We start from the raw sequence: 22,446 nt of genomic DNA on the forward strand, positions 1-22,446 counted from the left end.
TTGATTTGCTACACTGTGGCTCTAGCAGGTACTTTCTAACACTTATTCCTTAAGTGTATTAAGCTCAAAACTCCTTAGAATGACCTTTTACCGGGCTAGAACTCAGTACTAATGAGTTTGACACTCAGTTGAGTTGATTGACTGGGTCTTAAAACCAAAAAAAATTCGGGTTGTCACAGGAACACCAATTTCTTTTACTTTCCTCTCACTTCCACCCATTTCTTTTCTTTTCTCTCCTTAAATTGAACTCGGAAACGAGGTGTTAAATCAAGCTTAGAACCTAACAAACTCGAACTAGTTAAGTCTATCTGTTTATATGTATAGGCAATAAACTAAATTTGGAAGGACATAAATTCAAGTCCTTATAAATAAAGTTAATGGTCCACCTAGTGGCTTCTTTCACATGAAGATTCTTAAAGAAGATGAGTTGATACGTAAAAAGGTTGAATTGTACTATGAGAAAATGGAAAAACAAAAACACAGTACCTCACACTCCCTATAAAATGATAAAACCTACTACTTTTTTTCTTTCTTTCACCTACCCAAATAAGAAACATTGAAAACCGAAATTTTGCTACTAAAAATATGCACCAAAAAAGGTCTTCATTACCAAATTAATGACTATCATACCCCTCATACTCCTCTTCATCTTCCACACTTCAACAACACAACAAACATGGATTAAGTGTGACATCCCCATTTTCACGGCCAGAAAAGACCGATTTTGTTTATGCTTTATAAAAATCAGAGTACCTCTTTTAATAAAAATGTTGCGGAATTTGTTCCCAGAAAAACATGATAAATACATTATCAAAGCATTTCCGAAGAAATGTATTTTTATTCATTTTCAAAACCTTGGGATTTCATCGTCAATACAGAAACATAAGCATAAACAGAACTTACATTCATTTACACTAGTGATCTACATCTATTTTAAATCTCTCAGTGTAAAGTAGCTTCATATCGACACCTGTGATACAAATAAGCTTGAGTGGGTCAGGTTGGGAAACCTGGTGAGTACATAGGGTTTTCAACCCATAATAATATAATCATTATGTTTAATCATCAAACAATCAATCAACCAATTACCCATCCCCGTTATCTTATTTACTCTTAAGGATCTACCCTAAGAATAAGCTATTCATCGTTCATTCATTCCTAAGGATTATCCTAAGGAATCAGCACGAAGTCCATCGATGCCATGGTTTACTCAATAGGCACTGAGTCTCATAGTCGCCAGGGTTATTCTCTTTTATCGACAATATCGATTCCGAGACTCCTCTCACAACACATGTCAAGGGGTTTTTAGAGTACAGCTGGTGAGCACACAGTTCAAAACACGTACAGGTTGCGAGCCTGCTAGTGTCCACTGTCCACTGGACTGTCTAGAATAGTCTGTGGTTGTCATCCATACTCTGTTGAGTGACGGGGCCAACACATGGGTAAAAGGCTTATCTCATGGTTTACCTCTCAGCCTTATCTCATGGTCTATATCACCTCTCATCATTTTGTTTTTGTCACACAACAACTATTTCATTTACGCATGTTTTACCCAACACATTTTGTAGATATAAAATACATATACAGTTTAAATAATTTAAAACATGTATAAAAATCTTTCACCCAGCACTGACGGCAAGTATACAGACAATATGCACACATAGCACGTAATTTATATTAAATACTTCATATCTATGTGTAAGATGAAAGGGACTATGCACTCACTTGATAAGGTGGTGACTCGGTACTCGGACAGCGCTTCGTTTACTTTAAAATAATTTCCTTCGACGAAACCTAGTATTATTACCACTAGATTTTAGTCTAATATTTACCGTGACTAATTATTAGTCTTATTATTATTATTATTATATAAGCGTTTAAACAATGTTTTCCAACCACTATGTACAGACAGGGGCCAGACATAAAACACCGGAGGGCAGGATCATTTTTGGCATATAGTGTTGGATTAATGTCTAAGTCCATAACTATAATTGGTAAGACTTGACCCGACCCGGCATGGTCAATTTGGGTTGCATGGCATCATGCATTTAGATAGACTATAATGAGAGAAATAACACTTAAGGTTGGTTAATATATTATAAGTTCTAATATATATTAATAAGGTTATTTAATTAGTATTGATCAAGAATTAATTAAGTGATCAAAAGGAGACTAATTAAATATATGGGTTGATTGTGTAAATCATTCATTCTTATATATGTGGGCTTGTGATCCAAGATTCCTTATGTTGGACTAAGTCCATGGGGTGACCCATGGATACTCCATGGAGGTTAAAATCCATGGAGCATAAGGAATGGGTAAAGTTATGAGTTACATGGTGTAACCCTAATAGCCACCATATAAAAGAATCTCATGGCTCAAGAAATCGGGCACTAATGTGTGAGTGTGAGGGCTAGACGATTTCAAGGAGTGTTCAAGTTTCTCTCAAGATATTCCAAGTGTATTTGGTGTTGTGTGAACCATTTGAGGTGTCACACTTGGGGCACTAGGCACTCAAGCTTCATGAAGACATTCTACATCAAAGAGGTATGTATTCTATCTTGTTATATTTATTATTTTGTATGCTAGATTAGGATAATACCTTGGATGTTCATAATTTTATGTCTAATAGAGAAAACATAGATCCAAGGTATTTAGGGTTGCATGTACACTTAGGAGTGTTAGAATGCTCATAACCCAACAGTGGTATCATAGCCTGGTTTGTTTTCTTGTTATACTTGCAAAAGTAGCTGAAAAATCGAGTTGGATGCATATATTCGATTGTTTTGGCTGGAATTGGACTAGGAACATTACCCTAAGATGTTTTTGTAAACTTGTTTTTGATGTGGTAATGTTCATGCTAATCCAATTTCTAAGATAATTGTCATAATTTCAAGATTTGTATTAGTTTGTATGTTCATGCTAATTTCTTGAAGATTGATGATTTGAATTATCTTGTTCTTATGAGGTTCTTAGATTAATATAAAAGTTGTGTGAAATAGTTGTTTTCAATCCATTTTAAGCTAAGAGTTGATTCCAAAGTGTGTTTTTGTAACTTGTCCTCAAGTTATATGAAAAGTCACATTTAAGAATCATAAAACTCATAAAAGTTGGCAAAGGTTACAAAATGAAGAGTCTAGTTCTAATTAAATGGTTTTATGACTCCATAACTTGTCCTCAAGTTATGGAGGTTCAAGAGTCTCTTCATTAAATTAAAAAAAAGTGTAACCTTAATTAGTTCCATAAGTTACAATAAAAAAAAGTTATTTTTTTTATTAATTAGTTTAAAGTCTTCCATAACTTGTCCTCAAGTTATGGAACTTGAAAAATTTTTTTTTTTTTAATTAAAACTACTTTAAACTCATAAGTTATGGAATTAATTAGTTTTAAATAGTTTCAAAACTTGCCCTCAAGTTTTGGAATTTGAAAAGTTTTCACTTATGAATACTTTAATTCCAAGTTAGCCCTTAGAATTTTAAAAGTTAAAATTCAACCCTTATACTTTATAATATTATAAGTTAATAATATTTATATATATGTATAAGAGTAAAGTCAGTCTTACCGTTAGTAGGCCTCATTCACGAAGCCGGTCTATAAGGGGGGTATAAGGTTACTGCCTATAAAATGGCAGTTTAATGGGTGTCCACTCTCACCCACCGCTTCCTTGACTGGTGGAGGGTCGTTAGCCGAACGGGTAGGACAAGGACTATAATTCTCCTTTCATTAAAAGTATTAATGATAAATACTAAGTAACTAAACTCTTATTAATACCCAATCTTAGTTACTTAGGAAAATGTGAATTTGGTGCTAACCCATGAAATTACACTTTGCACTTTGCTTAAGTCTTTAGTGGAGCGTGTGTGGTTAACCGGCACACTAACCTGGACTTAACAAGGTACGCAAAGGGTAACTTAATATTTATCATAGTATCGGTGGAGCGTGTGTGGTTAACCGGCACACTGATTAAGGGGTAAATATTAAGGGTACCAAGTATATTTGCATGGTTATTCACACCTTGTTTTGTGATCCTCGGCATCCCAGTCACAAAACCTGAAGGGCACACTCGAGATTGAAACATGCCTTTGAACAGTTCAATGAATCTCAAAGATCTAGGACTTTCAAATCCAATTAAAACCTAATAAATTATTTCGTTTTTCATGGTGGAAATTGGTGAATCGTCATTCACCTACCTTCAAATATTTTATAGCTTGGATTACGGCATCCCTCTTCTAAGTTATAAAATAGTTTGTTGGGTCCTAGCCTTAATATTTCATATTGGGTGTCATATTAAGGACTTTAAATCAACTATCTTGAATATCTCCCAAAAAGATGTCTGGTCTAGACATTTATGATCTTCCCAAATCTCTTGAAACAAGCTTTCCTAAATGAAGATGATGTCCCATGGATATCATACTTCTTTCACCTCCAATTATTCTCCCTAACCCACAAGTTCCTAAAAAGCTTAAGGTCACTCAAGCCCTATTGGCAAGGCAAGGTCTAGGTGTGATCACATCTTGGAGATGTAGTCACATATTGACAAGCCGGGAGAGTTGGGTGTCAAAGTCTTGAGAAAGTTGGTGGCTCAACTACTTTCTAAGTCACATAGTGAGTTCTTTTGGGAATCCTATGAAACAGACTAAGACAAGACCCTTAATGATCTTATCTATTTGCTAAGATCAACTTCCTAAAACGCTATGGACATTGACAATGATGACATTGGATATCCAGTAAAGCTCTCTCTTCCCAATGGAAAGGGATCGGCCATAGTCAACTCGGTTGACCCAATGGTAAAGAGAGAGGCGAAGTCTGAGATAGTCCCATTATCAAGGGTCCATAGGTAACTATTGCCAAAGGAAGGGGCATTGGTTACGAAGCTGCCAAATTTACCTAAGGATGTTAAAGTCAATAAGTTTGGCTCTACTTCAGGTAAAGTCCATTGTCTAACTCTATTAAGTACATGCTGATTCTGATCGCGAAGATGGATTTCAATCGCATGGTTCGGTGATCAGAATTTTGGGCTATTACTTAAGAGTTATGATATTTATATTGCTTAGGAATAGATAACAACAAGGTTTTCATATGGATTGTAAGGATAAGTTTTTCCGCAAAGTTTTAAAATAAAAGAAAAAGGTTTTGATTTTATTTATTTTAAGTATCCTTACAATGACATTTGTGAAAAGTTGTTGCTTATAAGATTCCATTGATAGCAATTTTGGAAAAATGGATTTGATTCTTTCGGTTGTGGTGGTGTCTAATATTACCAAATAAGGAAAGATTCTCATCACCCAAGGTTCAATTGGACCGAAACTTGGAATCATGCAAGTTGTATAGTATGATGAATGAGAACCTTCAGCTTGGAAAATTAAGACTAATTCCTTATATGAATAAGGAAAGGACTAAGGGATCGAGTACACATTCTTGTGCACTGGTCAAGTCCACCACAAAAGATCAAGAAGACTATTCGTCATGATTTACTTAAGTTCAGTAAATATGGTTATACTTATAAGTTTAAGTATAAGTCTGTAGCATTGGAGAAGTTTCAATGTGAGACAGAACGAATAAGAAGAATCAAAGTATGGCAGAAAGATAAAAGTTTCTCAAATCTGAAAAGATGGGAGAGTACTTTAGTATCATGTTTATGATCATCTTAATGATTAAGATACCATATCACAATTGGTCCTCTAAAGTCATCTTAGTGCATTCTTATGACTAAGAAGAGGAGTCATGAATTGTTGAAATGGTTAAATCAAAAAGATGAGTCATACTTCGTTCCAAAACAATTCTTAGAGTCATACTCCAAGATTGTAACTTGAGTGACATATCTTAAAGAGGGTTTGTTAACACTAGTCAAATGTAAGAGTAAAAGGTTATCTACTCTTGTACATTTGAAATTGGTAAGTTGTGATGTTTTGGATAAAACAGAGACCAACTTAGGCCAATTGTGTAAAGTGTTAGTCTTGATAAAGAATCCGCACTATCTCTTGAATATTTGACCAAGGGAGTCTTATATGTCAAGAGGACAGTGGGAGTCTTAAAGCTCTTGAAAGTTTCAAGACTTAATCAAGAATAAAACCTAAAGTCCTTCACTAGCACACGACTTGAGGTTTATAACCTATCGTGTTGAAATTTTTGTGCCTATTCAAGTTGGCTTTGCATAGGAGTTCTGAGAGTTCTCAATTGGTTGCACAACTACTTGGAAGCAATGGCAAGCACCTGAGCTGCCAAATGGCAAGAATTTAAGATTGCACAAGTTTAATCAATATGAGTTTGGATTTGTCACTAACCTTGTCTTGTGATTATGGTTTTGACAAATTCACATGGATAAGAACACATACACTATTAAATCTAAGTGTCATAAGGTTTCTCTCCGATTCATGAAAATGATGGTGAGGAAACACTTTCACTAAGTAGATTTTAGCTAGATAGCAATTGTGATATTTGCATTCTCAAAGTCGTTAGTGGAGCGTGTGTGGTTTACCGGCACACTAACATGGACTTGTGAGAAGTGGCAAAGGTCTAAACAATTGAGACTATGATTACGGCATCCCTTTTCATAGTTCTAAAATTGTTTAGACACACATGTGAGCTATCTAAGAGAGGTGTATGATTTTGATAAAGTTTTATCAAAACAATCTAGTATCAGAAATCTGAACTTTGGTAAGAAAGTCAGCTGATTTCTGAGTACATGTCAAAGCTAGTGGGAGCATAAGTGTTATGCTAATAATCATCATGTTAGTGGGAGCATGATAATTATGACAAAGGTTGCAAGTTAGCAATGTTAATTATATAAAACAAAAGTTTCAATTCGTGAGGTTGCAGGGGTTGAAAAAGTTGTTTTGCTATAATTAAAGGAGAGGAAATTATACTTCATTTCAATTCTAAAAGCTTAGATTGAGATTTTAATCGTATTTAATCAAGGATATATATATGAATTTCATGTTGGAATGGCTCAACATAAGGAAATTCTATATATGGGTCCATTATTTGCATTCTAAAATTCGATTATGATTACGGCATACCTTTTCATAATCTGAATTTTGAGAACTTGGCAAATTGAAATGGAAATATTATAGCAAAAGACTGGTTTAGTCTTTATGTGAGACATCATGAATCGTGTCCCATATGCTTCGGATATAGGATCGATTACATGTGTTATATTCATCCCTTCTAAAATTTTCCAAATGCTTGGAGCATTATGAAGGGAAAAGGTCTAGAATTGGATATGACTAAAATGATTAAGCAATTGTCGAGGACAATCTAAGGTTTACCAAAGATTGGTTGCTCAAGGACAGTTGGAAGTATAATGTTAATTCTGGAAGGACCATATTGACATAATCTGTAAGGAGGCAACTCTTGTTCAGAAGTGATAGTCAAAATGGAATATGGAAATGTTTCAAAGTTAGAAATTATTCAATCTGTGTAAGATTAGGAAACTTAATGAAAGAAGGATGTTTCCAAGGAGCTGATCTCCTTTGGAATGCTCTGTAACGATTATTGTCAAGTCTTTCTGACTTTGTGCATAATCATTAAGAGGATCAATGCATATAAGTTTAGAATCTAACAGATTTCAGTAAATGGCATGAATTTGGAATTCTTGCATTTGCAGTAAGGATTTGGGACTGTGAAAAGAGGATCATTGGAGTGATGTTCAATTGATCTATTTTACAAAGTAACGATCATATACAAACATAATATGCATACTTGGTGTATGGCATGACTAGTGTTTAGAAAACATAGTGCACATGCTTGGAGCATGGGACAACTATTGTTTTAAATTCAAGTATAAAGTTGATAAAACCGAAACAATGAATAATGAGTAATCAATATGGTGATAAATAAAAGTGTTTATTTATATTCATAGGGTTTGATACCATATTTGATTCATTTATTCTTGTGTTTCACTTTGCATGTTTTGACTTCCAGAATAACTAAGTCGCTCTTCCTGAATGATTAAGTTATTCAAACCATCCACAGTCGGTCATATGTTGGAAATAGATATGAATCAAGACTGTCATGGGTTGGTTTGTAGAGGTCCAAGTTGGTGGACAAAGTGGTGCTACAACACTCATGAGTGCTCATAAGTTCTGAGTATTGGATTCAACTCGCGCTCATTTGAATCACTTCATTGATTTTATCACGAGTGATCATGAGACGATAATATCTTATATTCTTCAAACCTAGAGATATGAGTTGTTACTATGAGTTGGTTATACATTGATTGCACGAAAACGCATTGGTAACTCGATGTTATAAAACGTGCCTTTGTGTATGATTCAACAAGTAGTAGAACAAGCCATATGAGTCGAAGTTTATCCATTCCTTTTACCTTCGGGATAAAAGCGATATCTGTGGGCCCCTCGATGATTTAAAGATGATACATGTGAGTGCTTGGCCAAGCCAGGACTGATTTGATTTGTTCAATCAGTCAGTCATCATGAATGATTGATAATCCATGTCTCAGTCCATATGATATCTAGAATGGAGGAATATATGATCCGTTATCTAATGGACAAGTCATTGACAAAGGTCAGAGTTCATCGACAAGGTCAGAGTTCGACAGAAGCTTTTGAGAGCTACGATTGCTGATCGGTTCCTGAAGTCATACGCAATAATAGTTTTAGACTTATCCAAGTGGGAGACTGTTGGATTAATGTCTAAGTCCATAACTATAATTGGTAAGACTTGACCCGACCCGGCATGGTCCATTTGGGTTGCATGGCATCATGCATTTGGATAGACTATAATGAGAGAAATAACACTTAAGGTTTGTTAATATATTATAAGTTCTGATATATATTAATAAGGTTATTTAATTAGTATTGATCAAGAATTAATTTGGAATTAATTAAGTGATCAAAAGGAGACTAATTAAATATATGGGTTGATTGTGTAAATCATTCATTCTTATGTATGTGGGCTTGTGATCCAAGATTCCTTATGTTGGACTAAGTCCATGGGGTGACCCATGGATACTCCATGGAGGTTAAAATCCATGGAGCATAAGGAATGGGTAAAGTTATGAGTTACATGGTGTAACCCTAATAGCCACCATATAAAAGAATCCCATGGCTCAAGAAATCGGGCACTAATGTGTGAGTGTGAGGGCTAGACGATTTCAAGGAGTGTTCAAGTTTCTCTCAAGATATTCCAAGTGTATTTGGTGTTGTGTGAACCATTTGAGGTGTCACACTTGGGGCACTAGGCACTCAAGCTTCATGAAGACATTCTACATCAAAGAGGTATGTATTCTATCTTGTTATATTTATTATTTTGTATGCTAGATTAGGATAATACCTTGGATGTTCATAATTGTATGTATAATAGAGAAAACATAGATCCAAGGTATTTAGGGTTGCATGTACACTTAGGAGTGTTAGAATGCTCATAACCCAACATATAGCACTTTTGAAATCCAAAAACCCAGGCGGCCCTTCAAACCGGATTCCCCGTACCGCGAGTGGTTAAAAAGATATTATAACGACACTTATATAACCCATAATAATAGCTCAAATAATTATTATAAGGTCATAATAACGTTACTATATTTAAATAAAAGCTATATTAAAAATTAGGTAGGCGTATCTTACCTACAAGGGGGTTTGGCTAGAAGCCGCGCTCTGCAGGGGTAGAACTTCCGAGCCGAAAGCTCTTCTTCTCGGAGCCGTCGAGCGCTCCGGGGCTTTCTTCTACCGCTATGGGAGTTTTGGGAGGTTTAGAGAGAGAGTAGAGAGGGATTTAGGCAGTAAGTCTGCATAGTCGCCAGGATTTATACAACAGGCACTAAGTCCGCATAGTCGTCAGGGTTTAGGCACTAAGTCTGCATAGTCGTCAGGGTTTATACAACATGCACTAAGTCCGCATAGTCGCTAGGGTTTTGGCACTAAGTCTGCATAGTCGCCAGGGTTTATACAACAGACACTAAGTCTGCATAGTCGCCAGGGTTTTGGCACCAAGTCTGCATGATCGCCAAGGTTTAGGCACCAAGTCTGCATGATCGCCAGGGTTTAGAGTACACTGGGTGAACACATCGTTCACAACACCTACAGGTTGTGAGCCTGCTAGTGTTCCACTGGACTGTCTAGAATAGTCTGTAGTCGTCATCTATACTCCGCTAGATGGCTAGGTCATCTTAAACATTGAGGCCTCTCATCATTTTATCACACATCAACTATTTCATCTACCCATGTTTTACCCAACATTTGCGTATATAAAATACATATACAGTTTAAATCATTTAAAATATGTATAAATCGTTCATCCCTCATAGATATCAAGAACACAGATAATATGCACACATAGCACGTAATTTATATTAAATACTTCATATCTATGTGTAAGATCAAAGTAACTATGCACTCACTTGAAAAGGTGGTGATTCCGAACTCAGACAGCGGTTCGCTTCTTAAAAAAATAATTTCCTTCGACGAAACCGAGTATTATTACCACTAGAGTTTAGTCTATTATTCGCCGAGACTAATTAATAGTCTAGCTATTATTACTATTATATAAGCGTTAAACAATACTTATATAACCCATAATAATAGCCCAAGTACTTATTATAAGTTCCTAATAACGTTACTATAATTAAATAAAAGCTATATTAAAAATAGCGTAGACGTAGCTCACTTACAACGGCTTTTATAGAAAACCGGGCTTTGCTTGGAGCAGCGTTCCCGAGCCGAAAAGCTCTTCTTCTCGGAGTCGTCGAGCACTCCGGGGCTTCCGCCTCGTGCAAGGGAGGTTCCCTAGGCCTTTCGGGGGGTTTCGGGGCTAGAGAGAGGTTCTAGAGAGAGAGTAAAGAGAAGAAAGAATGAGAAAGGTGTGAAGAAAATGAGGGTGTGATAGGTTCTATTTATAGGGTGAAAAATGGCTGAACTTGGTGCCACATGTCACCATCTAGTGGCAAGCCTTGGGGAGAAAGCAATGGCCAAGATTGTGTCACGACACCCCTTTTGCAGCAGCACCCTGCCGACTTCTAAACTCCGTAACTTTCGCATACGAGCTCCGATTTCGACATTATTTATATCCACACATAGGTAAAAATAAGATCTACAACTTTCATTTTGACTCCGTCGGCTAATTCTCGACCAATCTTAAATTTAACAGTACGAGGAGATTATACTGTTAAATGTCCGCGTAAAATTCATAACTTCTACATACGGACTCCGTTTTCATCTGTCTTTTTACTGTTGGGTTCCTATTAATGAGATCTTCAACTCTCATTTAGGTCGCGTAGGCCAAAAACCGCTCGATCTAAAATTCGAGTTTCGGGCTGTGCACTGCTAAGCCAAATCTTAGAAAATTCATAAATTCCTCATACGAAGTCAGATTTGGGCGTTCTTTTTTTGTATGTTCTCGGTTTAACGTATACTACAACTTTTGTTTAGATTTATAAGGCTAAGAAGTCCTCCATCGTAAATTCACTATTTACGTCTCCCGGTGTCGTGCCGGTTTTGCCATAAAACTTCGACGTACCATAACTTCTTCGTTATAACTCGGATTTCAACGTTCTTTATATGTACGGAACCCTTAAGACGTATTCTACAACTTGGTTAAGATTATTTATTCTAAATAATCTTTTGTCAAAAAGTCGTTTTCGACCCCTATTATCTCTAAATTGACTAGCCCGGATCTACGGGCGTTACATCAAGGCCGGTTACTGGTACACCGGTAGCGAGTTTCCCATTCCCAACATAAACTCGGCTCTATACACTCACCTCATATGTGCTTTCTCTTACATCAATCCTTCCACCCATGAGCTGTTCTTGAGAGCCTCAGATGAGCCCTATGTCTCCACCTTCGCCTCCACCATCAAAAGAAACAACCCATCGATTACATCCCTTCTCTCAATATGGACACAAAATGGAGACTATGAAAACAACGAGATCAATTCGTCGGATTTTTTAACGATGATCAAAAACCCCACTTATCGAAACAATTTCATCGAGTCTTCGATAAAATAAGCGAGGGTTTACGGGTTTGAAGGACTCGATCTTTATGTCACTACTTTATTGAGCACAAATGGAAACATTAGCATGAGCAATTTAGGGGTTTTATTCAACGAGTGGCGGGTTGCTGTGGATTCGGAGTTGAAAGGAAGTACAAGTCAAAAGAAATTGATCTTGACAATAGCGGGTCATTACTCACCTGAACTCGATTAAGTGAGTTACCCAATTGACTAGGTTTTCAGGAGCTTCGATTGGGTGCATGTTAGATCGTACGACTATCATACGCCTTTCACGGGGAATTCCACCGCCGTCCACAATGCTCTGTATAATCCATCCAGCCGGGTGAATACAGAGTATGGTATAAATCAATGGTTGAAACGAGGGTTACCGAGTAGCAAACGGGTGTTGGGGTTAGCTTACCATGGGTATGCGTGGACATTTGTGGACCCTACAAATTCTGCCATTGGAGCACCTGCTAAAGGTATGGCCGTTACTAGAGATGGGTCAGTGAGCTATGACTAAGAAGTACCTCAAAAGTTACGGGGTGAAACCAGTGTACAATTCGACATATGTGATAAATTATTGTGAAATTGGTTCTTTTTGGATTGGGTTCGATGATGTTGAAGCTATAAGATCTAAAGTTGCTTATGCAAAAGCAAAAGGACTTCTTGGTTATAATGCATGGGAGGTGGCTAATGATTACAACTGGGAACTCTCCAAGGCTGCTGGTAATATGTTTTTACTATCTTTAAGATGCATTGGACTCAGTCTGTCTACATGATAAATGTTACAACCGTCAAATTCTAGTCAAGTCAAAGTCAAATAAAGTCAACAAGTCAAACCGGCCAACTCAACTAACCCTTGTATTCTAGGGTTTACTTTATGTAATTACTGTACAACTCATTATTTTAATAAGAAATCATCACTTGGAAAGTTCGTATTTTTAGATTTCTTGAACCCTAATCGGGGTAAGTGAGGTAGCAAAACGATAAAACATTATTGCATACCCTTCGGGGGAGTGTAAGAACCCTAAACATGGCTTAACGGAGTTTACGGACCTTGCGTTATAAAGCCAAACACTCAAAAAGGTCACAAAAGAAATCTCTCCCAATCTCTTTCACTCTATCTCTCTCTACCTCAAATCTCTCTCTGAATGAGAAATCTCTCCAACTATGTGAAATCTCTCCTAAATCTCTCTCTGGATGAGAAATCTCTCCAAGTATGTGAAATCTCTCACAAATCTCTCTCTGAATGAGAAATCTCTCCAAGTATGTGAAATCTCTCCCAAATCTCTCTCTGAATGAGAAATCTCTCCAACTATGTGAAATCTCTCCCAAATCTCTCTCTGAATGAGAAATCTCTCCAAGTGTGTGAAATCTCTCCCAAATCTCTCTCAAAATCTCTCTCAACTTCTTATAATCACTCGGGACATCCCGACCCTTAATTTAATCGAAAACCGCTCGAAAACGGAAGTTTACGCGAAAAACAGCCTTAAGGAGCCAAACCCTCTTAAGGAGCCGAAACCTCTTAAGGAGCCGAACCCTCTTAAGGAGCCGAAACCTCTTAGGAACCGAAACCACCTCTTGAGAACCGAACCTGCTAAGGGACCGAGACTCCACCTTCGGTCCGAGATGCGCAGCTGAAGGCCGAATCCTACTCTCAGTTTCCCCATCTACTTTCGGTTCTAAGGGCTAGGACCGAACCTCCGGCCCTGAATTTCCGATATTGGCAATTTTTACCCGGTTTTCAATATTTTTAGCGTTTTGAGCCCGTTTTTCGTGATTTTAACCCGGGATTTTCACCCAAACTTATATTTTGACATATAAGGCCTCATATTTCCATAATGTAATCACATTTAGAGGGTAATCATTATCTAAGACTAAAAATATAGTGGGTAAGATATGGAGTGGAGTGTTGACTTATCCTTTGGGCAAGGACACAAGTTACCTCCCATACCCACTCCAAGACCATCCCCAGTTACTATTCCACCATACCTGGTCATTTCATTGTCCTTTTCCCATTCTTTTCAGCCAAGTGTCTTGACTCAAGGATAGAAAGATTCTCATCTCTCCTCCCATTTCACTCACACTTCACCAAGAAGCAAAAACTCATTCTCTCTCACTATCTCTCTCTAATCTCGAAAAATCCAAGGCTGATAACAAGTTCTTCATCTACTCCTAGTAAGTAATATCACTCCTCACATGATTATTTCTCCTTCTTTCTACTTAAATCATGGATATCTTACACAAACATCATCATATGTGTGTTAGATCTTCGAATCTTCAAGCACCTTCTAAGTGTTCTTGAGTTGAACACCTCCTTTCTTCATCATCCATCCACTGAAATCACACAAGGTGAGTTCATACCCCTACATATTCATGTTTTCTTCAAGTTTTAGGGGGGGAATACAAGTTAAAACACCAAGAACACAACTGAACTCAAACAACAGCTTTCATCAGAAAAGTTGAGTCTTATTCACGGACTGTTTTGACTACCTTAAACTTAATACCTTTCAAAACTGTTTAATATACAAATAGTTCAGGTTCATACCTTTAAAATGACTACTTTCACGTTTCCATACGATTTTTCTACAATTTATGGTGATTTTTACAAATCTACCTATCACTGTAGCTATGAATTCGGACCAGTCTGTGAATATGAACATTTTCACACCAGATGGAAACTTATAAAAATCATAATAAAAATTATGAACAAACTAGACCCACTTTCTAAACTCTCAGAGTTTACGGATCTAGTTTTCGGTTTCGTATGAATTTTCTGTGATTTTTCTAAATCAGCGCAAAAATGGTAAAAACGAATTTACAGTTTACAACTTCCATAATACTTTGTAACATGTTGAGCAAAGTGTTAAACCTTGAGAAATTCATATTTTTGCATGTATTTTCTATTGTGATAAAATTATATGACAGAAGATAAATATTAATTAATAAGAAACGTTATTATTACAAGTAGTACAAGATTAGGCATAATAAACATAGTTATGTTTTTGCTATGAATCTACTTACACATAAAAAGTTACTATACATTACAAACATTTTGATAAACTATAATAGATATAGTTTATGTTACATATACATTACAAACATTTTGATAAACTATAATAGATATAGTTTATGTTTCATTTACATCACATCACGAGAGAGTACATCTCGACAAAAAGGGAACATTAGTTCACTTTACGTAAATCTGTTAATGAATAAATTTGTGAGACAATCGCTTCACGTTACTTCTAAAGTAACGAAATCAAAAGTCCTGTAATTGTAACCAGAGTCTCTTGTAGGAAGAGCGTGATAATTGTGTATAGATCTATATTGGGTCTGACAAACCCACACCTGAGCTGCATGCAACAGCTAGACCGGCAGGTCTGAAGTGACAAATGTCATTTAACTTTGCGACGCCTGAAGAACGTCGTATTACAAGGCCGACCGAGTCTTAGCATGGTTATAATAACTCACATGGGGTATTAACAAAACATAAGATTTACGGGGTTTTTCCTTTAATTAAACGAGTTTATGTCGATTTAAACTTGCATAATTTTACAACTTATTTGGAAAATACTAGTACATTATGGGCCTTGACATTTGAGGCCACAATACATTTTAAAAAGGGAAAATATTGGATTTTTCTAGAACAAACTTACTCTTACAAAGGAAGGATTTCAACATTTCATTCAAAAGCTTATGAACTCATCAACTTAATTGTTGACACTTTTCAAAACTACTTGTATTATCAGGGAATCGGTAAAACAGGTAACAAGCGGCTTTTGAGGATGGAACGCTAAGGCGTCAAACATTTCGTTTTTGTCAACATAATGTAATTGATTTAGAAACATGTAAAACTTATACTATGGTGTAACTTTTTCAATTATATTTATGTTGGTTGTGTTTACTTTGATCACTATTGCAATTATTGTTATGATACTATACATGAAGTCCTCCACCCCCGGACGTTTCCGCCATCCTTGGTTTGGGGGTGTGACAATAAAATTGAAAATTTTGTGTAAAGACGTGAAAACCCTTCTCATCATGAAATGTAGCCATCAGTGCGGTCTTGTCAAATTCAGTACAATCATATTGAATACAGTCAGTCTTGTCAAATTCAGTACAATCATATCGAATACAGCCAGTCTTGTCAAATTCAGTACAATCATATCGAATACAGTCAATCTTGTCCTTTGTAACAAAAAAATATTGTTTGGAAAGTAATGTATGACTTGACAAATTTTGCAGCACAAGAGGAAGATAAATACAACCATCACAAAAAGAAATTGGAGATTACTTTGTGCACATTTGCATCCATTATCTTGATACTTGGTTGTATCACATGTTACATGAGAAAAAAGATTATTTTAAAAGGTAGATCTTTTACTATTCCGAGATAGGTTAATTGATCAAATATTATTCTTGAAATAGAAATAATTGACATTAGTAGTAAATACGACATTTTATCTATTTAACCTGAAAAGTCATGTTTGTTTAATTTACTGCGTATAAATTAAAAGTAAATGAAAAATCTTTAAGTTAACATTTTCAAATTTTGTTTTAATAGTGAACGAGATGAAGAATAGTGTCAAATCATCATATCACAATGATCAGGTAATTAGCTTTGTTGACATAAGAGAAGCTACAAATAGTTCTTCTGAAGAAAATAAGCTTGATGAGGGTGGATATGGACCGGTTTATAAGGTATTTATTTATTTTACAAATAAATTTTAATACATTTGCTATTTATTGCATTTACTCGATAAAAAAAATACTAGGGGTTAATTATTATAGGTGATGGGTATAGTAACATGATTTTGGTATAATATTTCCTTGTGATTTCACTAGGGAAAACTATCAAATGGACAAGAAATAGCAGTAAAAAGACTTTCACAAAGTTCTAGACAAGGATTTGAGGAGTTCAAAAACGAGGTTACATTTGCAACAAAACTACAACATGTGAAACTGGTAAAACTCTTGGGTTTCTGCACTGAAAGGGAAGAAAAGATGTTGATATATGAATACATGCCGAATAAAAGCTTAGATTTCTACCTCTTTGGTGAGAAATCTATTATATTCCTTAATTATAAATCAACAAAACTTTATTTTTTTCTTATAAGGACATTTTTGAAAAGTCTACCAAATTATAGTAATGTAAATTGTTTTGGATTTGGATGACATCATTATAACATGGTGGATTTTTCAAAATGTGAAGGTGTAATAGGAAGAAAAAGAAGTAGCAGGATGCTATAGTAAACAAATATTTTTGCATTTAATTGATAGTAATATACAATTTACTTGTGTAGATCCAAGTAGAAGGTTGATGTTGAATTCGGAGAAATGGGTTAATATAATTGAAGGCATAATCAAAGGACTCCTCTATCTTCAAGAGTACTCAAGACTAACAATAGTTCACAGAGACTTGAAAGCTAGCAACATTTTACTTGATGCAAATATGAAGCCTAAAATTTCGGATTTTGGAATAGCAAAAAGCTTTTAAAACAATGAAATTGAAGCAAGCACTGACCACATTGTTGGAACGTAGTAAGTATGCTTAAAAGATACAATTCAACATTCATATATTATACTAGTCCCACTTTCATATAGAACAAATACTTAAAAACATTATTTGACGTAAAATTTGGTAAATATAACCACAAATTTCACATTTTATGTTTCATGTAGCGGATGTGTTCCTCCTGGGTATATAAAACAAGGTATATACTCCGGAAAATATGATGTTTATAGCTTTGGTGTTCTCCTTTTGCAAATCATAAGTGGAAATAAGAACTACAATGTCTATGGACCACATCAAAACCTAAATATCCTAGAATATGTAAGTTACCTGACTATCATAACTATCATAGCCTCCATGGGCCTCGTTTTCTATGCAAGACATGACATACATGACAGTACATAACGGATTATACTGTTTATTGAGACTTGGGACTGACACGAATGTCAGTAGGACAAAAACTACAATTTTTGATATTTTGAGTTACGAATGAATAATTTCAGGCGTATGTTTTATGGAAAGATGGTAGAGGCATGGAGTTCATGAAGCCTTCATTGGATGATGCATTTTCAAGGTATAAACTAACAAGATGCATACATGTGGCCTTGCTATGTGTGGAAGAAAAATGGGAACAAAGGCCAACAATGTTGGAAGTTTCAGCCATGCTAAGAAACGAATATGTAAGTGTGCCTATGCCTAGAAGACCCGCTTTCTCAACAAATAAAGATGATGAAGAAAAGAAAAAAGGAACAACCGAACAAAGTTGTTCGGTTGATATTGAACCGATAACGAGACTCGTACCCTGCTGAGTTATATATTGATATAGGGCTAGTTGTTATAAAGTTAGTTACAAGAGGGGCATAAATGTAAATGTCAATATAGATGAAAGTTGTTAGTAATGTCTTGAGGGTATAAATAGAATGTACAGCTGCGTGAAAATGGTTATCGATTCAATAAAGTTTTTCCCCAAATATTTCCCTCTTCTCTCTCTCTCTCTATCTCAAATGATTCTCGTGTAGTATATCGAAGCTCCGATTCTTCATAAATACATGGTAGCTTCCTGCGTCCTACATCAATGGTATCAGAGCTTGTTTCTTTGATCCTGTAATTCTACTTGTCAATCTGGCTCGAGGTAAAAACGCAACGGTAGTCCATCAACAACAAGAAGCAATGGACGATCGAATGAAAGCTTTGGAACAACAATTAGCGGAACAGAGGATCTTTCTGCAAGAACAAATGGCAGTACAGAAGGCTGAAATCGCTGAACATAGATCTCAAATGGCGGAAATCTTTCAATTCATGAAGAATCAAGAAAGATGACCTAGTGAAATCGGGAACGAATTTGTAATTACAGGAACTTCTAATCAATCAGGTATTCTCAACAACCAGTCTCCGAGAACCTTTAATTTCACGCCTAAATTGGAATTTCCAACATTTAATGGCCGTCAACCTAGAGATTGGTTAGAAAAATGCACAAAATACTTCAATCTTTGTAAGATTCCAGATTCACAAAGAGTTGATTTGGCTAGCCTATATATGAATGGGAGAGCAGAATCTTGGTATAACACTATAACAATTACATTGCTGTTAGAGGTGATGTGAATTGGGATGAATCAAAAAAAAATTATGTGCTAGATTTTATGAAGATATTGAAAGTTCAGTAGTAGAAGAATTTAACAAGTTGCAGCAAGAAGGAACATTGGAAGATTATCTTGACAGTTTTGAAAGACTAAGGGCTTTGATGTTAAATCGAAATCCCTTATTGAATCAACAATACTTCTTGGATAGTTTTATTGGAGGTCTTAAACCTACAGTAAAACCATTTGTAAAGGCTTTAAAACCACAATCTTTGATTCGTGCTATTGAACTAGCAAGATGCCAAGAACAAACCTTATCAGCTACCGAAACTACAGCTAGAAACAGTTTCCAAACCATCAAACCATTATCTAGCTATAATCCCGATAAATTCCCAATTCACAACAAAAACAAACATACCCACAAATACCTCAAATACGCCTCTTTTACCCAATCCAACCAGAAATGTTAACAACAATTCTCGAACCAGATATATATCTGCTGCTGAAAGGGCTGAGAAACAAGCAAATGGACTATGTTATTTTTGTGATGCTCCTTATGACAAGAATCATAAATGTCAACTGAATCAGTAAATTGGTAATGGAATTCATATACCAAGGGCGAAAGCATGTCTTGAGGGGTATGCCACCAAAAGCATTGAAGGTAGTGAGTGGAACCTCTGCTAAAAAACACTTAAGCTGCAATGGTATCCAATTCTATCTGTTGCAATTGGAAAATCCAGCAAAAGATAACATCAATATAATCTTAGGAACTTGTAATAGTATTGGAATCAGTCAAGATAATGAAAAACTTCAACAGTTATTACAAAATTTTAAACAAATCTTTGAAGAACCACAAGGTTTGCCACCGAAAAGAGAGGTTTTTGATCATCGAATTCCTTTAGAAAGGGGAGCAAAAGCTGTCAACATCAGACCTTACAGATATGTTGTGAAACAAAGAGATATTATTGAAAAGTAAAATTCTTGATAGACGAATTGTGAAAAAACAAAACAAGGCAGTTGTACAATACCTTATACAGTGGAATGATTTCCCTCCCAGTGAAGCATCTTGGGAATTTGCAGATCATATAAAAAATAAATTTCCTGATTTTTTCCTAGCATCTGTATGACTTGTGGGCAAGTCAAATGTTTTAGGGTGAAAGTATGATACAGGGAAAGTTGTTATAAAGTTAGTTACAAGCGGGGCATAAATGTAAATGTCAATATAGATGAAAGTTGTTAGTAATGTCTTGAGGGTATAAATAGAATGTACAGCTGCGTGAAAATGGTTATCGATTCAATAAAGTTTTTCCCCAAATATTTCCCTCTTTTCTCTCTCTATCTCAAATGATTCTCGTGTAGTATCTCGAAGCTCCGATTCTTCATAAAAACATGATAACTTCCTGCGTCCTACATCATATATCCAATGTTGTATTTTTTTTACTTAATGAAGACATGAATTAGGTTATGTTTGGTGGACTAGCTGAAAAAATAGGTGATAGTTGATATGCTAATTGAAATATGTAAATTCACATAAAAGGGAATTATGTAGAAGATTGAGTTTTTATATAACTAATAAAGGGTATATACGAGAGACTTTTAAAAAAGCTTAATAAGCTCATTGAAACGTCTAGATTTAAATAACATTTGGATTACTTAAATTTTAATATTAAATCCAAGATGTGTTCTAAATATTATTTAAATACGAATTTGAATTTGAATATTTAATTGAATTAAATTTTGACAATTATTTAAATTTGAATATTTAATTTAAATAGTGTTTAATAAGATAATTAAATTATAATATTTAAAAGATAAAGTTATAAATTTAAAAGATAAATTATAATATGATTAATATAGGTATGACAAGCTTATAACATGTGTCCTCACATGTTTAATTAAAACATTATCCTCGAACCATGACTAGACTCATTCATTCTAATGTTATGTTTAAGAAGGTCTCTATGATACCTAATGAAGTTGGTTTTTAAAAACGCTTTGGCTTATCACCCTCACTGTCTCTTTGCATTTTGAGAATTGAGTTACCGAAAAGGTTTGATTCGATGATGTTCAATTTAAAATTATTAACTAAAGTAATAAAACAAAATTATCGTTTTATTTTAAAATACGTGAGTCGTGTGCTACCCATGAAAACACACATTTTATTTATATTTTGATGTTGGAGTGTATGTGTTTAACCGACACATTATTGCGAGAATATAAGTTAAAATGATATGTCACTCGTAAATTATTTTGTTGATGAAGAGTGTGTGGTTAACCGTCACGTAGATGCGAGAATAATTTGTATCGAGGGTCACGCAGTTTTGCATGGTTGATTCATCATCTATTATTCTATGATCCGTGACATCCACTTTATATAATCGAGATGAGCACAATCCGAGATTAAAATGTCATTGATTGTCAACGAATCTCAAATAATCTAGGAGTTTCAAAGAGCTTGAAACTGGAAAAATACATTGTCTACCAAAATAAATTTGTTACGGCATCCCTTTACACATCGCGAAACCAAATATATATCTTATCCTTGACCAATAATTCATTTAGGGTTAACAATTATTTTAAGGATGAAATCAAACTAACTAAACTTTTGTCTTTTAGATGTTGAACGAGAACAACAACCTTAGAAGTGATTTTCCAAGTATTGTAGGAAAAAGAGGACGTGTAGACGTTTTGACGTATGTGGTCTTCTAAAAAACAAACAGTTTTCAAGCAAATTGTACACCCGCCCGAAGACAACCGAGATCAAGAAAAGCTTTTGCAACAAAATAACACCACAAGAATAACCACCGTGAAAAAAGATGATGACGCACATGCAAATAGAAGAAGAACAATTTTATTAATTCAAAACAAACCTATATCCATCTTCATATTTGTTTTTATTTTTTTGGAGACGTGATGACCTAATGAGATCTTGAGGTAAAGTGTCAAAGCAATCTGAAGAAGGAAACGTCAAAATCGTCAAAGGAAGGTGTTGTGGGTCCTTTTCTTAGTATTTAATTATTAAAATAATAAATTAAATATTAGAAAAGAAGAAAAAGAGTAAATTATTTTTCTTAAAGTTTGGAAAAGACTAAAATCTAAAAAAAATCTCATTCTGGACCAACAACGCATTTGGAAAGATTTTAAACTACATCAAAGAGTCTTTTATAAACCAGGATGACCAATTTTATAATTTAATGTTAGAGTAAATTATACGAATGGTCCATACAGTTTGGAGCAAGGTTGCAGAAAACGCTAGACGTTAGCTAGGCGGTGGACTGGGGTCTAGGGATTAATCGGTTATACGGGGATTAATCGGGGACCATTAATTATTAAAAGAATAATTCAAAAAATTATAAATCTAACTTTAATACTAAGAATATAAGTAAATAAACATAAAAGTTTAA

General features: G+C 35.1%; 1 pseudogene; it reads left to right on the forward strand.

Annotated features, from left to right (window-relative positions):
* The first annotated feature begins 403 nt into the window (after positions 1 to 403).
* Positions 404 to 18,785, forward strand: LOC145126823 (uncharacterized; annotated as a pseudogene).
* The last annotated feature ends 3,661 nt before the right edge of the window (positions 18,786 to 22,446 follow it).

The sequence above is a fragment of the Lactuca virosa genome, chromosome 7, assembly GCF_052849685.1.
Source record: "Lactuca virosa cultivar CGN04683 chromosome 7, Lactuca_virosa_CGN04683_v6, whole genome shotgun sequence".
NCBI classification, from domain to species: domain Eukaryota; kingdom Viridiplantae; phylum Streptophyta; class Magnoliopsida; order Asterales; family Asteraceae; genus Lactuca; species Lactuca virosa.